Here is a 21021-nt window from a genome sequence, read left to right on the forward strand (position 1 = left end):
CCTCAGTGTCACTGCCCACAGTTATGTCTTCTTTTATTTATTTATTTTGGGCTGTGTTGGGTCTTCGTTTCTGTGCAAGGGCTTTCTCTAGTTGTGGCAAGTGGGGGCCACTCTTCATCGCGGTGCGCGGGCCTCTCACTATCGTGGCCTCTCTTGTTGCGGAGCACAGGCTCCAGACGCGCAGGCTCAGTAGTTGTGACTCACGGGCTTAGTTGCTCTGCGGCATGTGGGATCCTCCCAGACCAGGGCTCGAACCTGTGTCCCCTGCATTAGCAGGCAGACTCTCAACCACTGCGCCACCAGGGAAGCCCGAGTTATGTCTTCTTTGACTCAACTGTATCCACTTGTGTGTGAATCTTCTTCGCCTTGGGCTTACTCCCTTGATAAATTGGTAGCCTAAGACGCACAGAACCAGGTTATGAGAAGAACCTGAATTCAGTGCCAAATGATCTTGACTCACTCCCTCCCTCAGTTGTCACCAGCTGTGTGATCTGGGCAGAAACTTCTCGTTACCGAATTAAGTCATATGGACTGTGCCCAGGCCCTAGCTTGGCTAAGGCCCTCTGCCTCAGCTAGGAAATGTTCTTTTTCCATTCGGGTTCGTGTAGCCAAATAATGAAGCTGAGATCAATGCGGCACAAGCTTGATTCAATGGCCAAAAAATGGAGAAGCGAGAACTTAGTTCACAGATCAACTTCTCACCCACGTGGTGAAAAGGATTGTATTTTAAAGAGTAAAGACAAAGGGAGGAGGAGTGAGGCTAATGGTGGAGAGGCATGTGCGTTAGTCCACCTGGGAAGGGGCAGGGCTTTTCGAGGGAGTGGGGTGCCACTCTCTTTTTATCCTTTTTTGGTCCTTAATCTCCGGTCGTGGCCACCAGTAGGTGTATCACTGAATTTGCTAATGTAGTAAAATCAGTGTATAGTGAGACTCAAGGTCTGTCGGAGGTCAGATTTGGCGCCATCTTGGTCCCTGCTGGTTCCATCTGATGTTTTTGTCTGTCTCTCCCTATAACTTCCTTTCTTATCTCCAGACCCTGTGACTTAAAGATTTATGTTAACTCCTGCCAAAGGTGGGGAGTTGGCGGGTTTTGAGCAAGGACCTGGTGCAGCTCTGGCAACACTCTATGTGTCCTTACCGGCCAAAGGAGGGAACTAACACCTGCCCTCCCTACCTCACAAGGCTGCTTGGAGGATTGTGAGTGATCACGTATGGGAACACCCTTTAGTGCGCCTCAAGCTGTCTGTGGAGGCTTAACTGAATTGTTAGCTGAGGCCCAGAAAGATACCCCGATGGTCTGGACTGCAAAAGAGGAGACTGAGTATTTTCCTTACAAAGTACATCTCACGCTCATTCTGCACGCCCCTTCCACCTGCACAGAGTCTCGTGAAACGGGCAAGTGCTGATTCCGAGTTTGCTACTTTTGAAAGCTTTGCCGAGCCTGAGCAAACACTCTCCGTCACTCTCCATGTGCAGGCTCAACCTTGGGCATCAACACCACTCGGTGCGTGTCTACAGCAGCACATCTCCACGCCCCCATCCTCTGCTTCCCCGTATCCCCTAGCCTCGCACTGTATCTCCTCAAGTGTACTCAGCAGGACATCAGCCCCAAATTGCTACTCCTCAGCCCAAAGCCTTGCAGCGTCTTCCCACCTCTCCCAGCGCACCATCCAAAGTCCTCAAGGCCCTATGCCTGTCTGGTCTCCCCCGCCTCTCTAACCTCCTGCCTTACTCTGTGCTTGCAAACGCTGTTCCGGTCACACTGGCCTCCTGGGCATTCCTCCCACAGACCAAGCACATTTCTGCCTCAGGACCTTACTGTTTCCATCTGGACACTTTTTCTCAGCTGTCCCGTGCTTGCTTCCTCCCTCCCTTCAGGTCTCAGCCCAAACATCTCTTTCTCAGATGAGCTTTCCTTGATCCCCTGTATAAAAGAGCAACCTCCTCCCCACCAACCATTGTGAGAGGATTTTTTTGTTTTTACATCGTAAATATCCCAGTTGTGGTACACGGTCTTTTTGCACTGAACAATACTCCTCCCCACACTGCCTTCACTTTTTTAAAAAAGTAGGTTATGGGCTTCCCTGGTGGCGCAGTGGTTGAGAGTCCGCCTGCCGATGCAGGGGACGCAGGTTCGTGCCCCGGTTCGGGAAGATCCCACGTGCCGCAGAGCGGCTGGGCCCATGAGCCATGGCCGCTGAGCCTGCGCGTCCGGAGTCTGTGCTCCGCAGCGGGAGAGGCCGCAGCGGTGAGAGGCGCGCATACCGCAAAAAACAAACAAACAAAAAAAGTAGGTTATACTGCAAAATCCTTGCAGAAGAGTTGGCTCCCCTCCACAACCACGAAGATAGGGAATTAACTAGGAAAAAATATACGGTATTTTTAAATTTTTCATCCGGAAGTAGAAATCAGGAAAGCTGAAAGACCAGGTGAAATATCATCTTCCTGAGCTGAGGGCTCATGCCACTTGCGCGTATCTTTACAAAAAACCAGATTTGCACCAACCGGGGGCCTGTGATACTCCTGCGTGGAATGTAAAACCACAAGGTAGTTAAATGGCAATGCTGGCGCCTGTTCCTTATCTGTTATCCCTTATTCCTTTGGTAGAAAAGTTATCTTATTCATTGTTTTGGTTGTTCCTCCTTGGTACTATCAGTTTCATTTCTAAGAATGTTGCTATTTATTTGGTTTTATTAGTGTCTAACTTTATTGGGTTTTTTAAATGTCTATTTGAAATTGAAAAGCAAAGCACTTCAGAAAAGGATCATGCTTCCTCAGAAGCCATAGGGAAAAGCCACAGCATTTAATTGTTGCTTGTATTGAGAGCATTTGAGGACCGATTAGAAATATCATGGGCCTTTAGAACCGAAAGAGATAGCGGTGGTGGTTAGCTGGCTTGTGTGGTCAGCTGAGCAGTCTTCCTAGCACAGCGTTTGTTGTGATTCAGAAGCATTGGAGGACAGGAGAGGAGAGGGAAGTCGGGCTGTAGGAGGGTAACAAGACAGTAGAAACTTTTCTCACCAAGCTTGGAGAAAAACTGATCTAGTTTCATCTTATTTTATAGCTAATAACAATAAGCTGTGAAATATTTTGGGCATTTTCTTTATTTTACTGGCGTATAGTTGATTTACAATATTGTGTTAATTTCTGCTGTACAGCAAAGTGATTCGGTTATACATATATACATTCTTTTTTATATTCTTTACCATTATGGTTTATCATAGGATATTGAATATAGCTCTCTGTGCTATACAGTAGGACCTTGTTGGTTATACATTCTCTATATAATAGTTTGCATCTGCTAATCCCAAGCTCCCAACCCATGCCTACCCCACCCCCCTTCCCCCTTGGCAACCACAAGTCTGTTTTCTATGTCTGAGTCTGTTTCTGTTTGGTAGATTTTGTGCTTTTATTTTGTTTTTTTATTGAAGTATAGTTGACTTACAATATATTATTTTAGCTTCAGGTAATTTGATACTTTTATAGATTATACTCCATATATATTGATAGTTATAAATACTGGCTGTATTCTACATTACATACATCCTTGTAACTTGTTTATTTTATACTTAGTAGTGTGTAACTCTAAATTCCCTTCACCTATCTTGCCCCTCTCGCCACCCCTCTCCCCTCTGGAACCAACAATTTGTTCTCTGTATTTATGAGTCTGGTTTTGTTTTGTTTTATTCATTCCTTTATTTTTTTAGATTCCACATACAAGTGAAAACATATAATATTTGTCTTTCTCTGTATGATTTATGTCACTAAGCATAATACCCTCCGGGTCAGTCCATGTTGTTGGAAAATTACAAAATTCTCATTCTTTTTTATGGCTGAGTAATATTCCATTGTGTGTGTGTGTGTGTGTGTGACATCTTCTTTATCCATTCATCTATTGATGGGCATTTAGGTTGCTTCCATAACTTGGCTATTGAAAATGATGCTGTAATGAACATAGGGGTGTGTATCTTTTTGAATTAGTGTTTTCATTTTTTTCTGGATATATACCTAGGAGTGGAATTGCTGAATCATATGGTAATTCTATTTTTAATTTTTTGAGGAATCTTCATACTGTTTTCCATAGTGGCTGTACCAATTTACATTTCCACCAACAGTGTACTAGGGTTCCCTTTTCTCTACATCCTCATAACACTCATTATTTGTTGTCTTTTTGATAATAGCCATTCTGACAGGTGTGAGGTGATATCTCACTGTGGTTTTGATTTGCATTTTAGTGATGTTGAGCATCTTTTCATGTGCCTGTTGGCCATCTGTATGTCTTCTTTGGAAAAATGTTTGTTCAGGTCCTCTGCCTGTTTTTTAATCAGGCTGTTTATATATATAACGTTGAGTTATATGAGCTCTTTATACATTTTGGATATTGACCCATTATCAGACACATCATTTGCAAATATCTTCTCCCATTCAGTAGGTTGCCTTTTTGTAGCATAGGATTTTGAACAATAATTAGAATGGCCAATATGAGTGCTTACCATATGCAGGCACTATCCCAGTGCTCTTCTTACGCTAGCTCTTTCATTAAGGTGTGTGTTATATTTGTCTCCATTCATGCAGATAAGGAACCTGAGGCTTAACTGATCAGCTCTCAGAGCTAGTAAATGGCAGAGCCAAAATTCAAATCCAGCTCCTACCTACGCCCCCTAGCACTGTAGTGTTAACCATGAAGCACCGTATCACTGTAGTTGTTACTGATTGATTGACGTGTCCATCTCATTGGAATCATGCTCCTCATGAAGGTGAGAGATGGATCCAAAAAAGAAGTGAGGGCTTCCCTGGTGGCGCAGTGGTTGAGAGTCCACCTGCCGAAGCAGGGGACGCGGGTTCGTGCCCCGGTCCGGGAAGATCCCACATGCCGCAGAGCGGCTGGGCCCGTGAGCCATGGCCGCGGAGCCTGTGCTCTGCAACAGGAGAGGCCACAACAGTGAGAAGCCCGCGTACCACAAAAAAAAAAAAAAAAAAGAGTACTTTTTATAAAATTCCACTTTCATCTTGGTTTCCTTTCTATTTTTTCAAGTTTTAGTGCCATAGTTCTTAAACTTTTTAATCTCTGAATCCCTTTACATTCTAAAAATTGAGGATCCCAAATAGCTTTTGTGTGTGGGGGTTATATCTATCAATATTTTATATTTTTAAAATGCGAAAATTTTAAAATACTCATTCATTTAAAATAGTAACTATTAAAATGTTACATAAATTTTTATGAAAATAACTTTTCCAGGACAAAAATAAGCTTAGTGAGAAGAGTGGCATTATTTTTCTTTTTTGCAGTCCCTATTGTCTGAAGAAGCTGGATTCTCATATCAGCTTCTACCTACATTGGTCTGGCATGCTCTGGCACACGACTGTATTCAACTGGGCACCCATGAGAGGGAATGAGAATGAAAGGGTAAATCACATCTTAGTATTAATAGGAAAATAGTTTGACCTCATGGACCCCCCGAAATGGTCCCCCACACCATTGTTCTAGTACTTTAACTTAGTCCTTTCAACTCTTGCAGAATCAAATAAGAATTAATTAGAAATAGGCACCAGGATACTATGCTTATCTCTGCCTCTCATTAATCACTGACCTTGAATTAATCAACCTTTTTGGTCCTCAGTTTTCTTATCTATGAAATGGATCATTAAGTCACCTCTTAAGACCCCTTCTAGGTCTGACTGGCCATGACTTATTCTAAATTACAAGGAGTTGTAGAAATAAGGTTTTTCCCAGAAGAGCTATAGCTGTTTCTTCAAATTTCACTGTTTCATCACATATTCTACCATCAACCGTCACAGTATTTAATTTTTGTGGCAGTGCATCTAGAAAGTTCTGCACCATTAACTTGTAATTCCAGGGTGTGTTTTCATGCTGGAGACTTTTATTTAGCATGCTCTTCCAATCTTAAAGGATACAGCTCATTGCCTTCCCGTCAATATTTTCATTTGCCTCCACACTGTGAAAGAGTGGATGGCAAAGAAAAGCATCAGAAGGGAAAACCAATCTTGCCTACACCTTTGTCTCTCCTTCCTCTTGACCTGATTAGAATCCTCTTAATCGTAGCCATCCTTACTGCAAGGGCAGTTGAAGGCTTCTGTGGTGACATTATATTGGGTGTTATAACCAAACATAGATTTCTCTTGTAGTGTTTCTTCTCCTTTAAGAATTGGTAGTTGTAACTAATCGCCTAGTGCTACTGTTTGTTTGCATACGAATGGACAATACTGTTTATATCACTGTAAAATATGATTTAAACTCAAGTGATTTATGCACACCAGATAACATATGAAATTTCCTTATTAAAGATCCACCCACATTATGTGCATTATGTGCATGTAAATTAGGCCAGCTATCCTGCTTTTTCTGATAATTTGACATGAAATTAAAAGGATAGGTTACCTTAAAAGGCTGCTAATTGTTCCAGCACCCTATTGAAGCATTTGGTTCAGGTTCCATGTTCCTAGTTATTGCTTGGAAAAGGCCATTCACCTTCACGCTGTAGTTCCAGGCTATCTGATTCATTTTCAAATATTCAGATCATCGTGTTTTTGAAGATGATTTTATCCAATGACCAAAGCGGTGTTTCCATTGAGTTTTGAGTTGATGACACAGATTAGGGTATTTAAAAGAATACAACAGAGAGAAGCAGGCTCTTGCTTTTAAATGGGCAATCATGCCATCTTCATAATAGGGCTAGATTCCACTTTTTGAATAGTCCGATATTCTAAGGCACTGATCACGACAGCTTATTATTTCAGCTCCTCAGGCGACTCCTTTACCTGATGTAGAATGCAATTTGGTGTTAACGGAAAGAGGAACAAGCCACAAAGGCAGTGCAGCTGAAAAATGTCATGGGTGAGCGTGTCCTTTTTTTATGACTAGCTGAGAATGGATGGGTAAGTGGGAGATAATGGAATTGCTTTTTTAAATAATATAGAAGTTTGAAAGAGGGCTGCCACAAAACGACGATTTTCTCACTTCTGTTATTTAGGTCTTGAGGTTATGCCCTTTTCTTTTTACACTTTTCCATATTAACAGCCTCTCAATAATATGTCCTTTCATCCCGATATGCGTTTCTTGCAAGGTGGCTGAAGTACAGAAATAGCTGTGGGCAAAGAAACAGTTAAGCATTTTTTTTAGCCGTGCCGGTAGTGGAGATCAGTGCTCTGATGTGCAGTTGTTGGACAGTTTTGTTATTTAATGTGTCTTTACGGTGCTTAATAATACTCTTTCATCGTGGGATGAAGGGTGGCAGAGAAGTGAAAATGATTGTGAATTAACAGCTTACCAGACTATTATGTATGAAAAAAAGCCCGAAAAAGAGAAGAAAAACACTTTAAATTAGGTCACGGGGGTCCTAGGAAATTCAGTGGAACTTTTTGGCGAGAGAAACTGCCTTTCTGGACTTGACTCTGCTGGCATGGACATTAATGACTCGTATGTGAAGAATCGGGTCTCTTGAATCCCTCCTTGCATGAGCCAGCATTGGCTGCTGCCAAAGATGTTTATTTGAAACAGTGGCATTTCTATCGCTTCTCAGCAGAGAGCTACAGTCCCCACCAAACAAAGATGCTGCTCGGAGTTTTTGGCAGATTTCAGTGAGACCAAAACAGGAAGAGAAGAAGCAAAGGCTGCCTTTGGGCTTGTAAGGCATTTCACCAGAATGCCATTTTCTTTCACCATATGACCACATCGTTGAGAAATGAAGAGATTTCAGAAAGAACAAAATAGGGCCCTTTTTTTTTAATCTCTAGGAAGGCTTGACCCTCTTAAGTCACTGACCAAATAATATTTCTAAGACGTGGAAAAGCTGAAAAAATGGATCCAACTTCCTGCACCCCGTGGCGCCTAGAGGGATTCCTGTCCTGCAACAAGAGCGATGCCAGCTTCAAGTTAATGAGGCAACCCGCTGGGCCGGATTAGGAGGTCACTGTCGGATTTTTTTCTTTTTTTTTAACAAACAGTATTAAACTGCTGTTTAAGGATTAGCTTAGGGAATTGGAGTTATAAACGCATACTGGCTTTTCAGTTATATTAGGCCCACAGTTAACAATTAAATGACAGCATACAGGGCTATGGTAGATTCTTTTCTGTTTTGTCCTAGCTTTACAGTGAATCCTGGCCTCACAGGCCAGGTGATTTCCACCTTTCTCAAGGCCAGTTCTGCTCTTGCGCTTGGCTGTGTCTATTCATCCAGGCCCTCCTTGGGTGGCACCATTATTCTTCTTTCTTTACCTCCTAACACCAGCCTCTCTCTCCTTCCCCCGCTCCCTCCACACTTTGCTGCTTTTGTTTCTGATTTTGATTTCCATCTTCTCCATCGTCATAGGAAGCCAGTGTTTGCTAGGCTCCTGAGCCTTCAGAAAACACAAAAACAATTCACAAGGAACCAGATTAGGAACAAATGAGAACTTTAGGGAAAGCAAGTTTAAATCACACCTGTGGACCTTGTGAGCGGGGCTGTCCTCCTTCATGCCATTCGCTCTCCTGGGACCTGAGAAGGAATGGGAAAATTGGGTAGAAGGGAGGATGCATAAATACTGTCCAGTTAGTAAAGAATAAGGCCTCCCCAAGTGTGATGGATGGTATGAGGATGACTAGGGAGTGGAGATGAGGGCCTGGCTTCCCTTTGGTTTGTCTTTGCCTATGCTCCTAGGGCTGCCGTGACAAAGTACCCCAGGCTGGGAGGCTTAAACAACAGAAATTTGTCTCCCAGTCTGGAGGCCAGAAATCTGAGGTCAAGGTGTTGGCGGGGTCCTGGTACCTGTGAAGGCTCTAGGAGAGGATCCTTCCTCGCTTCTTCCAACCTCTGGTGGTCCACGTGGTCCTCAGCATTGTTTGACTTGCAACACTCTAATCCCTGCCCCAGTTCACACTGCCTCCCTGTGACTCTGTGCCTCTGTGTATCCTCTCTTCTTGTGAGAACACCAGTCACTGGATTTAGGGCCCACCGTAATCCAGGATGAACTCATCTTAACTAATTACATCTGCAAAGACCATATTTCTGAATAAGATCACATTGCAAAGGTTCCAGGTGTACGTGAATTTTCAGGGGACACTATTCAACTACACCGCCTTACCGAGGACATGTGACTTACCGAGGACATGTGAAAGGGCACACACGCTCTTTACCACGCTTGGCCCCGTTTTTTCATTCACTTCCGGTCTCCCTGGCTTAGTCACTGTGAGGTTGGGTAGATGTTTCCAAATTATTGTGGACTCCTCGCAAAAGGGTGTCAGGTAAACGAATGTATTAACTGATACAGTCACTGTTGGGAACATATTGTGTATTAGAAATAAAATCCCTGAGGGTGGACCAGGGCAATGGTATTTTTAAAAGCTCCCCAAACATACAGGGCTGAGACCCAGTCAGCTTGTTGACAGGGTCCTTCAGCTCTGAGCATCCTATAATTCTTCAGTGCTAGATGAAAGGGAAATCTGTATCACTTCCCTAAGGGCCCTCCTAAGATGGCTGGCCAGTTAGCTTTGCTTTACATCGGAGGAAAAATGAACTTGATTCTAAGGTGAACCTTAATCACATTCAAGTTTATGAACTGGGCTTGGGACTGCGTTCCTGCAGCAGACCCTACTGCCACCTAGTGGTAGGAAGGCGCCTCTGCCCAACCAGGATAAGGAGCTTTTGAGGTCCTTGAATTGAACGCTGCTATTAAGTGCGAGTGTGAGGCTCAGGGCTGTCTCCACTCCATGTACTTTACGGTAGCCTCGCACTGCTGTGCACGCACGTTTGGCAGGGGCACATCCTTCAGACGGCAAAGGCAGCTCCCTCAACCTTGCAAGTTGAACTAGAGGCTGCAATTACAATCAGGCACAGAAATGAAGGTGCTAATCTTCCCTAGGATCCCATCGTGCCCTTCTCATCCATTAAGGCCAGTTGCACTTGAGCCTCTTTGAAAAGGCTCTATGGCAGTTTGGGGATTCAACCCAGAAAATGCTTCTTTCTGCTGCTTAGGCAGCAACTTTAATGAAGTATCAAAAAATATGGAGTGAAAAAAAACCTTTTCTTCACTTTCAATCTTTGACAGGTTGTCCCCTTACAGCCACTCCACCCACCCCCCCCCCCAGGTAACTGTAGCTTTGGTGGTAGCCCCCAGTGGAGGATAGGATTAAGTACAAAAAAATTCAAATATGGATCCTTATTTTTTTAAAAAAAACTTTCTAAATCCCAGTAATGGCTACTGTATTTGTTTCCTAGGGCTGCCATTACAAAATATCACAAACTGGGTGGCATAAACAACAGAAGTGTATTGTCTCACAGTTCTGGAAGCTAGAAGTCCGAGATCAAGGTGTTGGCAGGGTTGATTCCTTCTGAGGGCTGTAAGGGAAGCTTTCCTCCTTGACTTGTTGATGGCCGTCTTCACCCTGTGTCTTCCTTCTGTGTGTCTTGTCTCTGTGTCCAAATTTCCCCTTTTTCTAAGCATACCAGTCCTATTGAATCAGAGCCTACCCTAAGGACCTTATTTTAACTTCCTTACTTCTGTAAAGACTGTATCTCCAAATAAGACCACATTCTGAAGTACTAGGGGTTAGAGCTTCAACATATGAATGCAGGGTGTCGGGGGCAGGTGGGTGGGTGGGGGAGGCACAACTCAATCCATGCCGGCTACTGTGTGTTTTTGTAAAGAAAAATGGTACCAAGAAAAGTGCTGAGAGGGGCGTCTTGGTAGGGGTGCAGCTTCTGGTTCCTACACTCTAGCCTGTGGCTGGGGGCCTCTGGCATCTCACCCTTTCCTTCTACGCAGGGAGAGAGAAGCCAGTGGCCTCATCCCAAGGCAGTGCTCCTTTTTGAATGAAACCAGTACCATATTCCTCTCCCTACACTATCCAGAGTGAATGTGGTTGCAGCCCCAGGGCTGCATGATACATTAGATAACAAGGTGACCGTTTGGATTTACAATTAGCAGAAGTCACTCTCATGCAGGGAAGTCCACTGTAGAATTGTCAGCCCACATAAATCACTGATTTCCTCCAGCTTTTCTTAGGTCTTTAGAAAACAAATTAATCAGGCAGGGAACTGTATTAAAATACTGCTGCTGCACTAACAGTTTTGAACTGAGAGGCCATAATCCTAAATACATCCCACGAGGCATCTGAAATCAGTGCCAGCTTTTTCTTGGGTCTGTTCTCCTCTTATCAGTAATCTATCTGCTGGTTGGTGTGGAACGCTTTGATAGGGCATTTGAAGGTTGGCAGGAGGCCTGGTACTCCATGTGCTGCCAACACCTCAGAATTCAACAACATTCTACCAGATAGGCACAACATGGTAGTTTTCATCCAAATTGTACATACTCTTCAAGGTTGTTCCAAGTCCCACCTTCTGCCTCAAGGATTTTTTTTTTTTTTTTTTTTTTTTTTTTTCTGTACGCGGGCCTCTAACTGCTGTGGCCTCTCCCATTGCAGAGCACAGGCTCCGGACACACAGGCTCAGCGGCCATGGCTCACGGGCCCAGCCGCTCCGCGGCATGTGGGATCTTCCCGGACCAGGGCACGAACCCGCATCCCCTGCATCGGCAGGCGGACTCTCAACCACTGCGCCACCAGGGAAGCCCCTCAAGGCTTCTTAATTAAGGCCCTGTAGTCTCTGGTTCTTGGGAAAGAATAATTTCACCACTGATTCTGAATCTAAATATTTTTTTAAGTGCAAAGGTAGGAAATTTAGACCTAAGTTTCCTTCCAGCTATAAAACCCCATAGTGGTGTGATTGGACTCCATATATATAGACTGTGTCCTGATTTCTGTAGCATTAGTGTTATGTATTTGTTCACCTCCTTAAAAAAAATGGTGCGCTTTTGGACACCAGCAACTGTTGTTCAAAGAGAAATCCCCTATTCCAACCTATTTCCAAGTGATTGTGCCTTGTGAAGTACCCCCAATATGAGGTAGATATGAATGTGATAAAAAGTAAATATAGAGCCTTATGTTAAAAAAAAAAAGATTTCCAGAGAACATGGTGGCTGCTTGGTGTTTGAAGCATCTCTGGTGAGCCCAGAGATGGAGGGGACTCCAGACCCAAAGGGATGATTAGGGTGGGGCGTTGTGAAGCCTTTACATGTGTTTGTGGTGATGCTGTGAGTTTAGACTAAAATGAGGGGAGTGAGGCAGGATGAGCTGGTGTGCTCTCATGGCAACAGATAGAACACTGGCCAGAAGAACAATATGAACTAGAAAGGAAAACAGTGGGGCTGGGGAAAACGGGCTCAGTATAGGAAAAGGAAATAAGAGACTTGCCACCTACAATAGCCTGGAGAGAAATCAATATTTTCCTCAAGGGTATTTTGGCAAAGAATTTCAACTTGAATTCAAAAATGAGGCTGCCCTTGGACACCAGAGAGGAAAAGATCCTGCTTCTGTGGGACCCTGGAGCTGAACTCTGAGGCAGTTGTAGTTTAAAAAGAACATTGCCCCCGAGGGTCAGGAGCTCATGGAACAAGGATACCCCAGGGACTATTTAGCGTGGTCATCTTAGCCAGTCTGACTGTCCTGAAGTTCTGCTTTGTTTCAGCTCTGCCCTTAAATCCCCTCACAGCACATTCCAGATATCATGAAATGCTATTGGCTAAATATGTCTTTTAAACAGTAGGTTGAGGGTATATATGTGTGTATATCTTTTAGGGAAAAGGTTGAAAAAAAGGGAGGGTTGGAAATGAGCCTAGAAATGAGACCTTGGAAGAGAAACTTCTCGTCTTTGATGCCCTCTGCACCTGGCTCTAAAAGTCAACTTAGACCCTCCAACTTAGCCCATCTTGAAGTGATCTATACTTTGGGGGTCCCCTGGGGCAATCTGGCTCCCAAAAAGTGCAGTCCACCCTCCCAGAGGGCTTTGTGGTTAGCAAACAAACTGCTTTTGCTTTGCTGTGTTCCCTTATTTCTCTGGGTCTGTGTTTTAAATCATTTTATTGAAAAGGCTTTGAAGTCTTTGACCACATGTGTGCATGACTGTGTAGTTTCAATCACCGAATTAAGTACTTGAGTTTAAGTGGAAATAAAAATACAAGCCTCTCACACACCCACACACTTACTCACATATGTGGATAAACAATGCTAAGGATTAAGGCCACAGAAATACCTAAAACCTCTACTCCTTTCATGCCAACTGTTATCACACCTTTACCTTCAGGTCCCAGAATTTAAAATATATCATGCATTCTCAAAGCATCACATGCTTAGGAAGAGACACTGGCATCTGTGTGGATGTATGATCGCGTGCAGTCAGACTGGCTAAGGTGACCACACTAAAGAGTCCCTGGGGTATCCTTGTTCCATGAGCTCCTGACACTCAGGGGCAATGTTCTTTTAAAACACAGCAGTTGGGCTTCCCTGGTGGCACAGTGGTTGAGAGTCCACCTGCCGATGCAGGGGACACGGGTTCGTGCCCCGGTCCGGGAAGATCCCACATGCCACGGAGCGGCTGGGCCCGTGAGCCATGGCCGCTGAGCCTGCGCGTCCGGAACTTGTGTTCCGCATTGGGAGAGGCCACAGCAGTGAGAGGCCCGCGTACAGAAAAAAAAAAAAAACAGCAGTTATTAGGCATTGAGGGAACTTACCTCAACATAATAACAGCCATATATGGAAAACCCACAGCCAACATCGTTCTCCATGGTGAAAAACTGAAACCATTTCCTCTTAAGATCACGAACAAGACAAGGTTGTCCCCTCTCACCACTATTATTTCAACATAGTTTTGGAAGTTTTAACCACAGCAATCAGAGAAGAAATAAAAGGAATCCAAATCGGAAAAGAAGTAAAAGCTGTCACTGTTTGCAGATGACATCATACTATACATAGAGAATCCTAAAGATGCTACCAGAAAACTACTAGAGCTAATCAATGAGTTTGGTAAAGTAGCAGGATACACAGTTAATACACAGAAATCTCTTGCATTCCTATACACTAATAATGAAAAATCTGAAAGAGAAATTAAGGGAACACGCCCACTTAGCATTGCAACAAAAAGAATAAAATACCTAGGAATAAACCTACCTAGGGAGACAAAAGACCTGTATGCAGAAAACTATAAGACACTGATGAAAGAAATTAAAGATGATACAAACAGATGGAGAGATATACCATGGTCTTGGATTGGAAGAATCAACATTGTGAAAATGACTATACTACCCAAAGAAATCTACAGATTCAATGCAATCCCTATCAATCTACCACTGGCATTTTTCACAGAACTAGAACAAAAAATTTCACAATTTGTATGGAAACCCTAAAGACCCTGCATAGCCAAAGCAATCTTGAAAACGAAAAATGGAGCTGGAGGAATCAGGCTCCCAGACTTCAGACTATACTACAAAGCTGCAGTAATCAAGACAGTATGGTACTGGCACAAAAACAGAAACATACATCAATGGAACAGGATAGAAAGCCCAGAGATAAACCCACACACCTATGGTCACCTTATTTTTGATAAAGGAGGCAAGAATATACAATGGAGAAAAGACAGCCTTTTCAATAGGTGCTGGGAAAACTGGGCGCCTACATGTAAAGAATGAAATTAGAACACTCCCTAACACCATACACAAAAATAAACTCAGAATGGATTAAAGACCTAAATGTAAGGCCAGACACTATAAAACTCTTAGAGGAAAACATAGGCAGAACACTCTATGACATAAATCACAGCAAGATCCTTTTAGACCCACCTCCTAGACAAATGGAAATAAAAACAAAAATAAACAAATGGGACCTAATGAAACTGAAAAGCTCTTGCACAGCAAAGGAAACCATAAACAAGACGAAAAGACAACCCTCAGAATGGGAGAAAATATTTGCCAATGAAGCAACTAACAAAGGATTAATCTCCAAAATTTACATGGAGCTCATGCAGCTCAATATCAAAATAACAACTCAATCCAAAAATGGACAGAAGACCTAAATAGACATTTCTCCGAAGAAGATATACTGATTGCCAACAAACACATGAAAAGATGCTCAACACCACTAATCATTAGAGAAATGCAAATCAAAACTACAATGAGGTACCACCTCACACCGGTCAGAATGGCTATCATCAAAAATTCTGCAAACAGTAAATGCTGGAGAGAGTGTGGAGAAAAGGGAACCCTCTTGCACTATTGGTGGGAATGTAAATTGATACAGCCACTATGGAGTACGCAGTTCCTTAAAAAACTAAAAATAGAATTACCATACGACCCAGCAATCCCACTACTGGGCATATTCCCTGAGAAAACCATAATTCAAAAAGAGTCATGTACCACAATGTTCATTACAGCTCTATTTACAATAGCCAGGACATGGAAGCAACCTAAGTGTCCATCAACAGATGAATGGATAAAGAAGATGTGGCACATATATAGAACGGAATATTACTCAGCCATAAAAAGAAATGAAATTGAGGTATTTGTAGTGAGGTGGATGGACCTAGGGTCTGTAATACAGAGTGAAGTAAGTCAGAAAGAGAAAAACAAATTCCGTATGCTAACATATATATATATATATATATATATATATATATATATATATATGGAATCTAAAAAAGAAAACAAATGATTCTGAAGAACCTAGGGGCAGGACAGAAATAAAGTCACATTGAAAATGGACTTGAGGACATGGGGAGGGGAAAGGGTAAGCTGGGACGAAGTGAGAGAGTAGCATGGACATATATACACTACCAAATGTAAAATAGATAGCTAGTGGGAAGCAGCCGCATAGCACAGGGAGGTCAGCTTGGTGCTTTGTGACCACCTAGAGGGGTGGGATAGGGAGGGTGGGAGGGAGACGCAAGAGGGAAGAGATATAGGGATATATGTATATTTATAGCCGATTCAATTTGTTATAAAGCACAAACTAACACACCATTGTAAAGCAGTTATACTCCAATAAAGATGTTTGAATAAATAAACAAACGAACACACACACACAGCAGTTCAATTGGTGATAGAACTGAAATGTTCTGCCATCCCTTACCTGAGATATGGCTAGGTTCTCTCGCCAAAGCACCAGTTCCCATTTCTGTTTCTAAATCCATCAGGTCAGGAGAGGGTTGAGTCTCAGCACCTCAGAAGTTGCTGGCGTTCAGGGCACTAATACCTGAAGAACCCATCTTCATGTTGGGGAGGTGGAGGGGATTCTACATGCACCATATTTTGAAGAATAAACTCAAGCTATGAGTTTCTTCCCAGGGTAGACAGACAGCTGACACCTTGTCTCTTCACTGATGGCTAATATAGGACTTGTGGATTATAATTTGAAGAAAGGAAAATTATTGCACACTTAATACCAAATAATGGATAATAAAATTGCCTTCTGGAGCCAGCTCACTGTGGCCAAGTTTACAAGCAGGGAGATGCTGTGCTTTCAAGTTCCACAGAAGACTTAAAGACCTGTCAGGAAAAAAAAAAAAAAAAGACCTGTCAGGCCACCTCATTTTATTAGGGTTATAAATGGACACTTTCGGGTAACCAAACATGTCATCCCAGGATTACATTACAACATGGATATAGAATTGGCAGTTCTCACCCAACTTTGACATTCTTGTACCCTGGGGGTGAGACTGCTTAACAAAGTTTATAGAAACTTCTACAAGACCCTCAGTTTTCAAAAAACTTGATTCCAACGGGACAAGAAATAAGATGATGGAGTAGAGGACTTGAGCTCACCTTCTCTCACAAAAACACCAAAATCGCAACTAACTGCTGAACAACCATCAACAAAAAAAGACTTGAATCTAGCAAAAAAGATATTCTACACCCAAAGACAAAGAAGAAGCTACAATGAGATGGTAGGAGGGGCACATTCACAATAAAATCAAATCCCATACTGGTGGGTGACCCACAAACTGGAAAATAATTATATCACAGAGGTTCTCTCACAGGAGTGAGAGTTCTGAGCCTCATGGCAGGCTTCCCAGACTGGGGTTCTGGCATTGGGAGGAGGAGCCCCTAGAGCATTTGGCTTTGAAGGCCAGCAGGGCTTGAGTGCAGGAGCTCCACAGGACTGGGAGAAACAGACTCCACTCTTGGAAGGCATGAAGAGGTTTCACATGAACTGGGACCCAGGGCAAAGCAGTGACTCCATAAGAGCCTGGGCCAGACCCACCTGTGGGTCTTGGAGGGTCTCCTGGGGATGTGGGGGTTGGCTGTGCTCATTGCAGGGGCAAGGACAATGGTGGTGCATGCCCCAGGGAATACTCATTGGCTTGAGTTCTCCTGGAGGTCGCCATGTTGGCACTGAGACCTGGCCCCACCCAACAGGCTGCAGGCTTCAGTGCTGGGATGCCTCAGACCAAACAACAAACAGGGTGGGAACACAGCCCCACCCATCAGCAGACAGGCTGCCTAAAGTCATCCTGAGCCAACAGCCACCTGTAAACACACCCCTTGATGTGACCCTGCCCATCAGAGGGACAAGACCCAGCTCCACCCACCAGTGGGCAGGCACCAGTCCCTCCCACCAAGAAGCCTGCACAAGCTTCTGGGCCAAATTCACACGCCAGGGTGTAGACACCAGAACCAAGAAGAATTACAGTCCTGCAGCCTGAGGAACAGAGACCACAAACACAGAAAGTTAGACAAAATGAGACAGCAGAGAAATATGTGCCAGACGAAGGAACAAGATAAAACCCCAGAAGAACAACTAAGTGAAGTGGAGATAGGCAATCTACCTGAAAAATAATTCAGAGTAATGATAGTAAAAAATGATTCAAGATCTCAGAAAAAGATTGGAGGCACAGACCGAGAGGATACAAGAAATGTTTAATAAAGAGCTAGAAGTTTAAAGAACAAAACAGATGAAAAATACAATAACTGAAATGAAAAATACACTAGAAGGAATCAATAGCAGAATAAATGAGGCAGAAGAATGAATAAGTGAGCTGGAAGACAGAATGGTGAAAATCACTGCTTCAGAACAGAACAAAGAAAAAAGAATGAAAAGAAATAAGGACAGTCTCAGAGGCCTCTGGGACAACATTAAATGCACCAACATTTCTCCTTCTGGGACTCCTATAATGCAAGAGAGAGAAAGAGGGCCTGAGAAAATATTTGAAGAGATAATAGCCAACAACTTCCCTAACATGGGAAAGGAAACAGCCACCTAAGTCCAGGAAGCACAGAGTCCCATATAGGATAAACCCAAGGAGGAACATGCCAAGATGCATATTAATCAAACTGACAAAAAGACAATGAGAAAGCATTAAAACCAACAAGGTAAAAGCAACAAATAATATACGAGGGAATCCCCATAAGGTTATCAGCTGGTTTTTCAGCAGAAACTCTGCAGGTCAAAAGGGAATGGCATGATGTTTTTAGCGTGACAAAAGGGAAAAACGTTCAACCAAGAATACTCTACCCACCAAGGCTCTTGTTCAGATTTGACAGAGAAATCAAAAGCTTTACAAGCAAAAGCTAAGAGAATTCAGCACCACAAAACCAGCTTTACAACAAATGCTAAAGGAACTTCTCTAGATGGAAAAGAAAAGGCCATGACTAGAAACAAGAAAATTACAAATGAAAAAGCTCACCGGTAAAGGCAATCATATGGTAAAGGTAGGAAATCATCCACACACAAATATTATATAAAAATCAGCAATCATGAGAAGAGAAGGTGCAAGTGTAGGATATTGGAAATGCATTTAAAAATAAGAGACCAGCAACTGATAACAGTCTTGTGTGGGTGTGGCTGTGGCTGTGGCTGTGGGTGTGTGTGTGTATAGACTGCTACATCAAAACCTCATGGTAACCACAAACCGAAAATCAACAATAGATACACAAAAAAGAAAAAGGAATCTAAACACAGTACTAAAGTTAGACATCAAATTACAAGAGAGGAGAACAAAAGAGGAAGGGAAGAAAAAGACCTACAAAAACAAATCCCAAACAATTAACAAGATGGCAGTCAGAACACACATATTGATAATTACCTTAAAAGTAAATGGATTAAATGCTCCAACCAAAAGACGTAGACTGGCTGAATGGATACAAAAACAAGATCCATATATATTCTGTCTACAAGAGACCCACCTCAGATCTAGGGACACATATAGACTGCAAGTGAGGGGATGGAAAAAGGTATTCCATGCACATGGAAATCAAAAGAAACCTAGAGTAGCAATACTCATATCAGACCAAAGAGACTTTAAAATAAAGCCTATTACAAGAGACAAAGAAGGACACTACAGAATGATCAAGAATCAATCCAAGAAGATATAACAATTATAAATATATATGCACCCAACAAAGAAGCACCTCAATATATAAGGCAAATACTAACAGCCATAAAAGGAGAAATGAACAGTAACACAATAATAGTGGGGGACTTTAACACCCCACTTTCATCAATGGACAGATCACCCATACAGAAGATCAATAAGGAAACACAGGCCTTACACATTAAATCAGAGGGACTTAACCATTATTTATAGAACACTCCATCCAAAAGCAGCAGAATACACATTCTTCTCAAGTGCACATGGAATGTTCTCCAGGATAAATCATATGCTGGGCCACAAAGCTAGTCTCAGTAAATTTAAGAAAATTGAAGTTGTATCAAGTATCTTTTCTGACCACAACACTATGAGATTAGAAATCAACTACAAGAAAAAAACTAAAAAACACAAACACATGGAGCTTAAACAAAATGCTACTAAACAACCAGTGGATCACTGAGGAAATGAAAAAATACCTAGAGACAAATGAAAATGAAAGCATGACAATCCAAAACCTAAGGGATGCAGCAAAAGCAGTTCTAAGAGGGAAGTTTATAGCAATACAATCTTAGGAAACAAGAAAAATCACAAACAACCTATTCTTACACATAAAGCAATTAGAGAAAGAGGAACAAACAAACCCAAAAGGCAGTAGAAGGAAAGATATAAAGATCAGAGCAGAAATAAATGAAACAGAGATGAAGAAAACAATAGCAAAGATCAATGAAGCTAAAAGCTGGTTCCTTGAAAACATAAACAAAGTTGATAAACCTTTAGCCAGACTCATCAAGAAAAAAAAGGGAGCAGACTCAAATCAATAAAATTAGAAATGAAAAAAGTTACAATTGACACTACAGAAACACAAAGGATAACAGACTACTACAAGCAACCATATAAAATAATAATAATAAAATAGACAACCTAGAAGAAATGGACAAATTCTTAGAAAGGTACAATCTTCCAAGACTGAACCAGGAAGAAATAGAAAATATGAACAGACCAATCACAAGTAATGAGATTGAAACTGTGATTTTAAAACTTCCAACGAACAAAAGTCCAGAAGCAGCTGGCTTCATGGGTGAATTCTATCAAACATTTAGAGAAGACTTAACACCTATCCTTCTGAAACTATTCCAAAAAACTGCAGAGGAAGAAACACTCCCAAACTCAGGCCAACATCACCCTGATACCAAAACCAGTCAAAGATACAACAACAACAACAACAAAAGAAAATTACAGGCCAATATCACTGATGCACATAGACGCAAAAATCCTCAACAAAATACTAGCAAACCGAATCCAACAATACATTAAAAGGATCATACACCATAATCAAGTGGGGTTTATCCCAGGGATGCAAGGATTCTTCAATATATGCAGATCAATCAGTGTGATACACCACATTAACAAATTGAATAATAAAAATCATATGATCATCTAAATAGATGCAGAACAAGCTTTTGACAAAATTCAGTACTGGTTTCTGATTAAAAACTCTCCAGAAAGTGGGCATAAAGAGAACCTACCTCAACATAAGAAAAGCCATAGATGACAAACCCACAGCTAACATCATACTCAGTGGTGAAAAGCTGAAAGCATTTCCTCTAAGATCAGGAAAAAGACAAGGATGTCCACTCTTGCCCCTTTTATTAAACATAGTTTTGGAAGTCCTAGCCACAGTAATCAGAGAAGAAAAAGAAATAAAAGGAATACAAATTGGAAAAGAAGTAAAACTGTCACTGTTTGCAGATGACAGGATAGTATACACAGATAATCCTAAAGATGCTACCAGAAAACTACTAGAGCTCATCAATGAATTCGGTAAAGTGGC

At 42.3% G+C, this 21021-nt stretch overlaps 1 protein-coding gene and 1 long non-coding RNA gene across 11 annotated transcripts in view; one reads left to right on the top strand and one right to left on the bottom strand.

Annotated features, from left to right (window-relative positions):
• The window catches only part of PIP5K1B (phosphatidylinositol-4-phosphate 5-kinase type 1 beta), a 330062-nt gene that overhangs the window by 306740 nt on the left and 2301 nt on the right, over positions 1–21021 (top strand). The gene's annotated exons all lie outside the window — the stretch shown is intronic.
• LOC117312633 (uncharacterized) overlaps positions 314–21021 on the bottom strand; it is a 127930-nt gene continuing 107222 nt past the window's right edge. For 2 of the 3 annotated variants that reach the window (XR_004527010.2, XR_012332539.1), the window contains exons 3-4: positions 15953–16368; positions 314–8495 (exon numbers count right to left, since the gene is read on the bottom strand). This is a non-coding gene — a long non-coding RNA (uncharacterized lncRNA). The remainder of the gene's footprint in view (positions 8496–15952; positions 16369–21021) is intronic. The other variant, XR_012332538.1, reaches the window with a different exon arrangement.

The sequence above is a fragment of the Tursiops truncatus genome, chromosome 6 (assembly GCF_011762595.2).
Source record: "Tursiops truncatus isolate mTurTru1 chromosome 6, mTurTru1.mat.Y, whole genome shotgun sequence".
Classification (NCBI taxonomy): Eukaryota; Metazoa; Chordata; class Mammalia; order Artiodactyla; family Delphinidae; genus Tursiops; species Tursiops truncatus.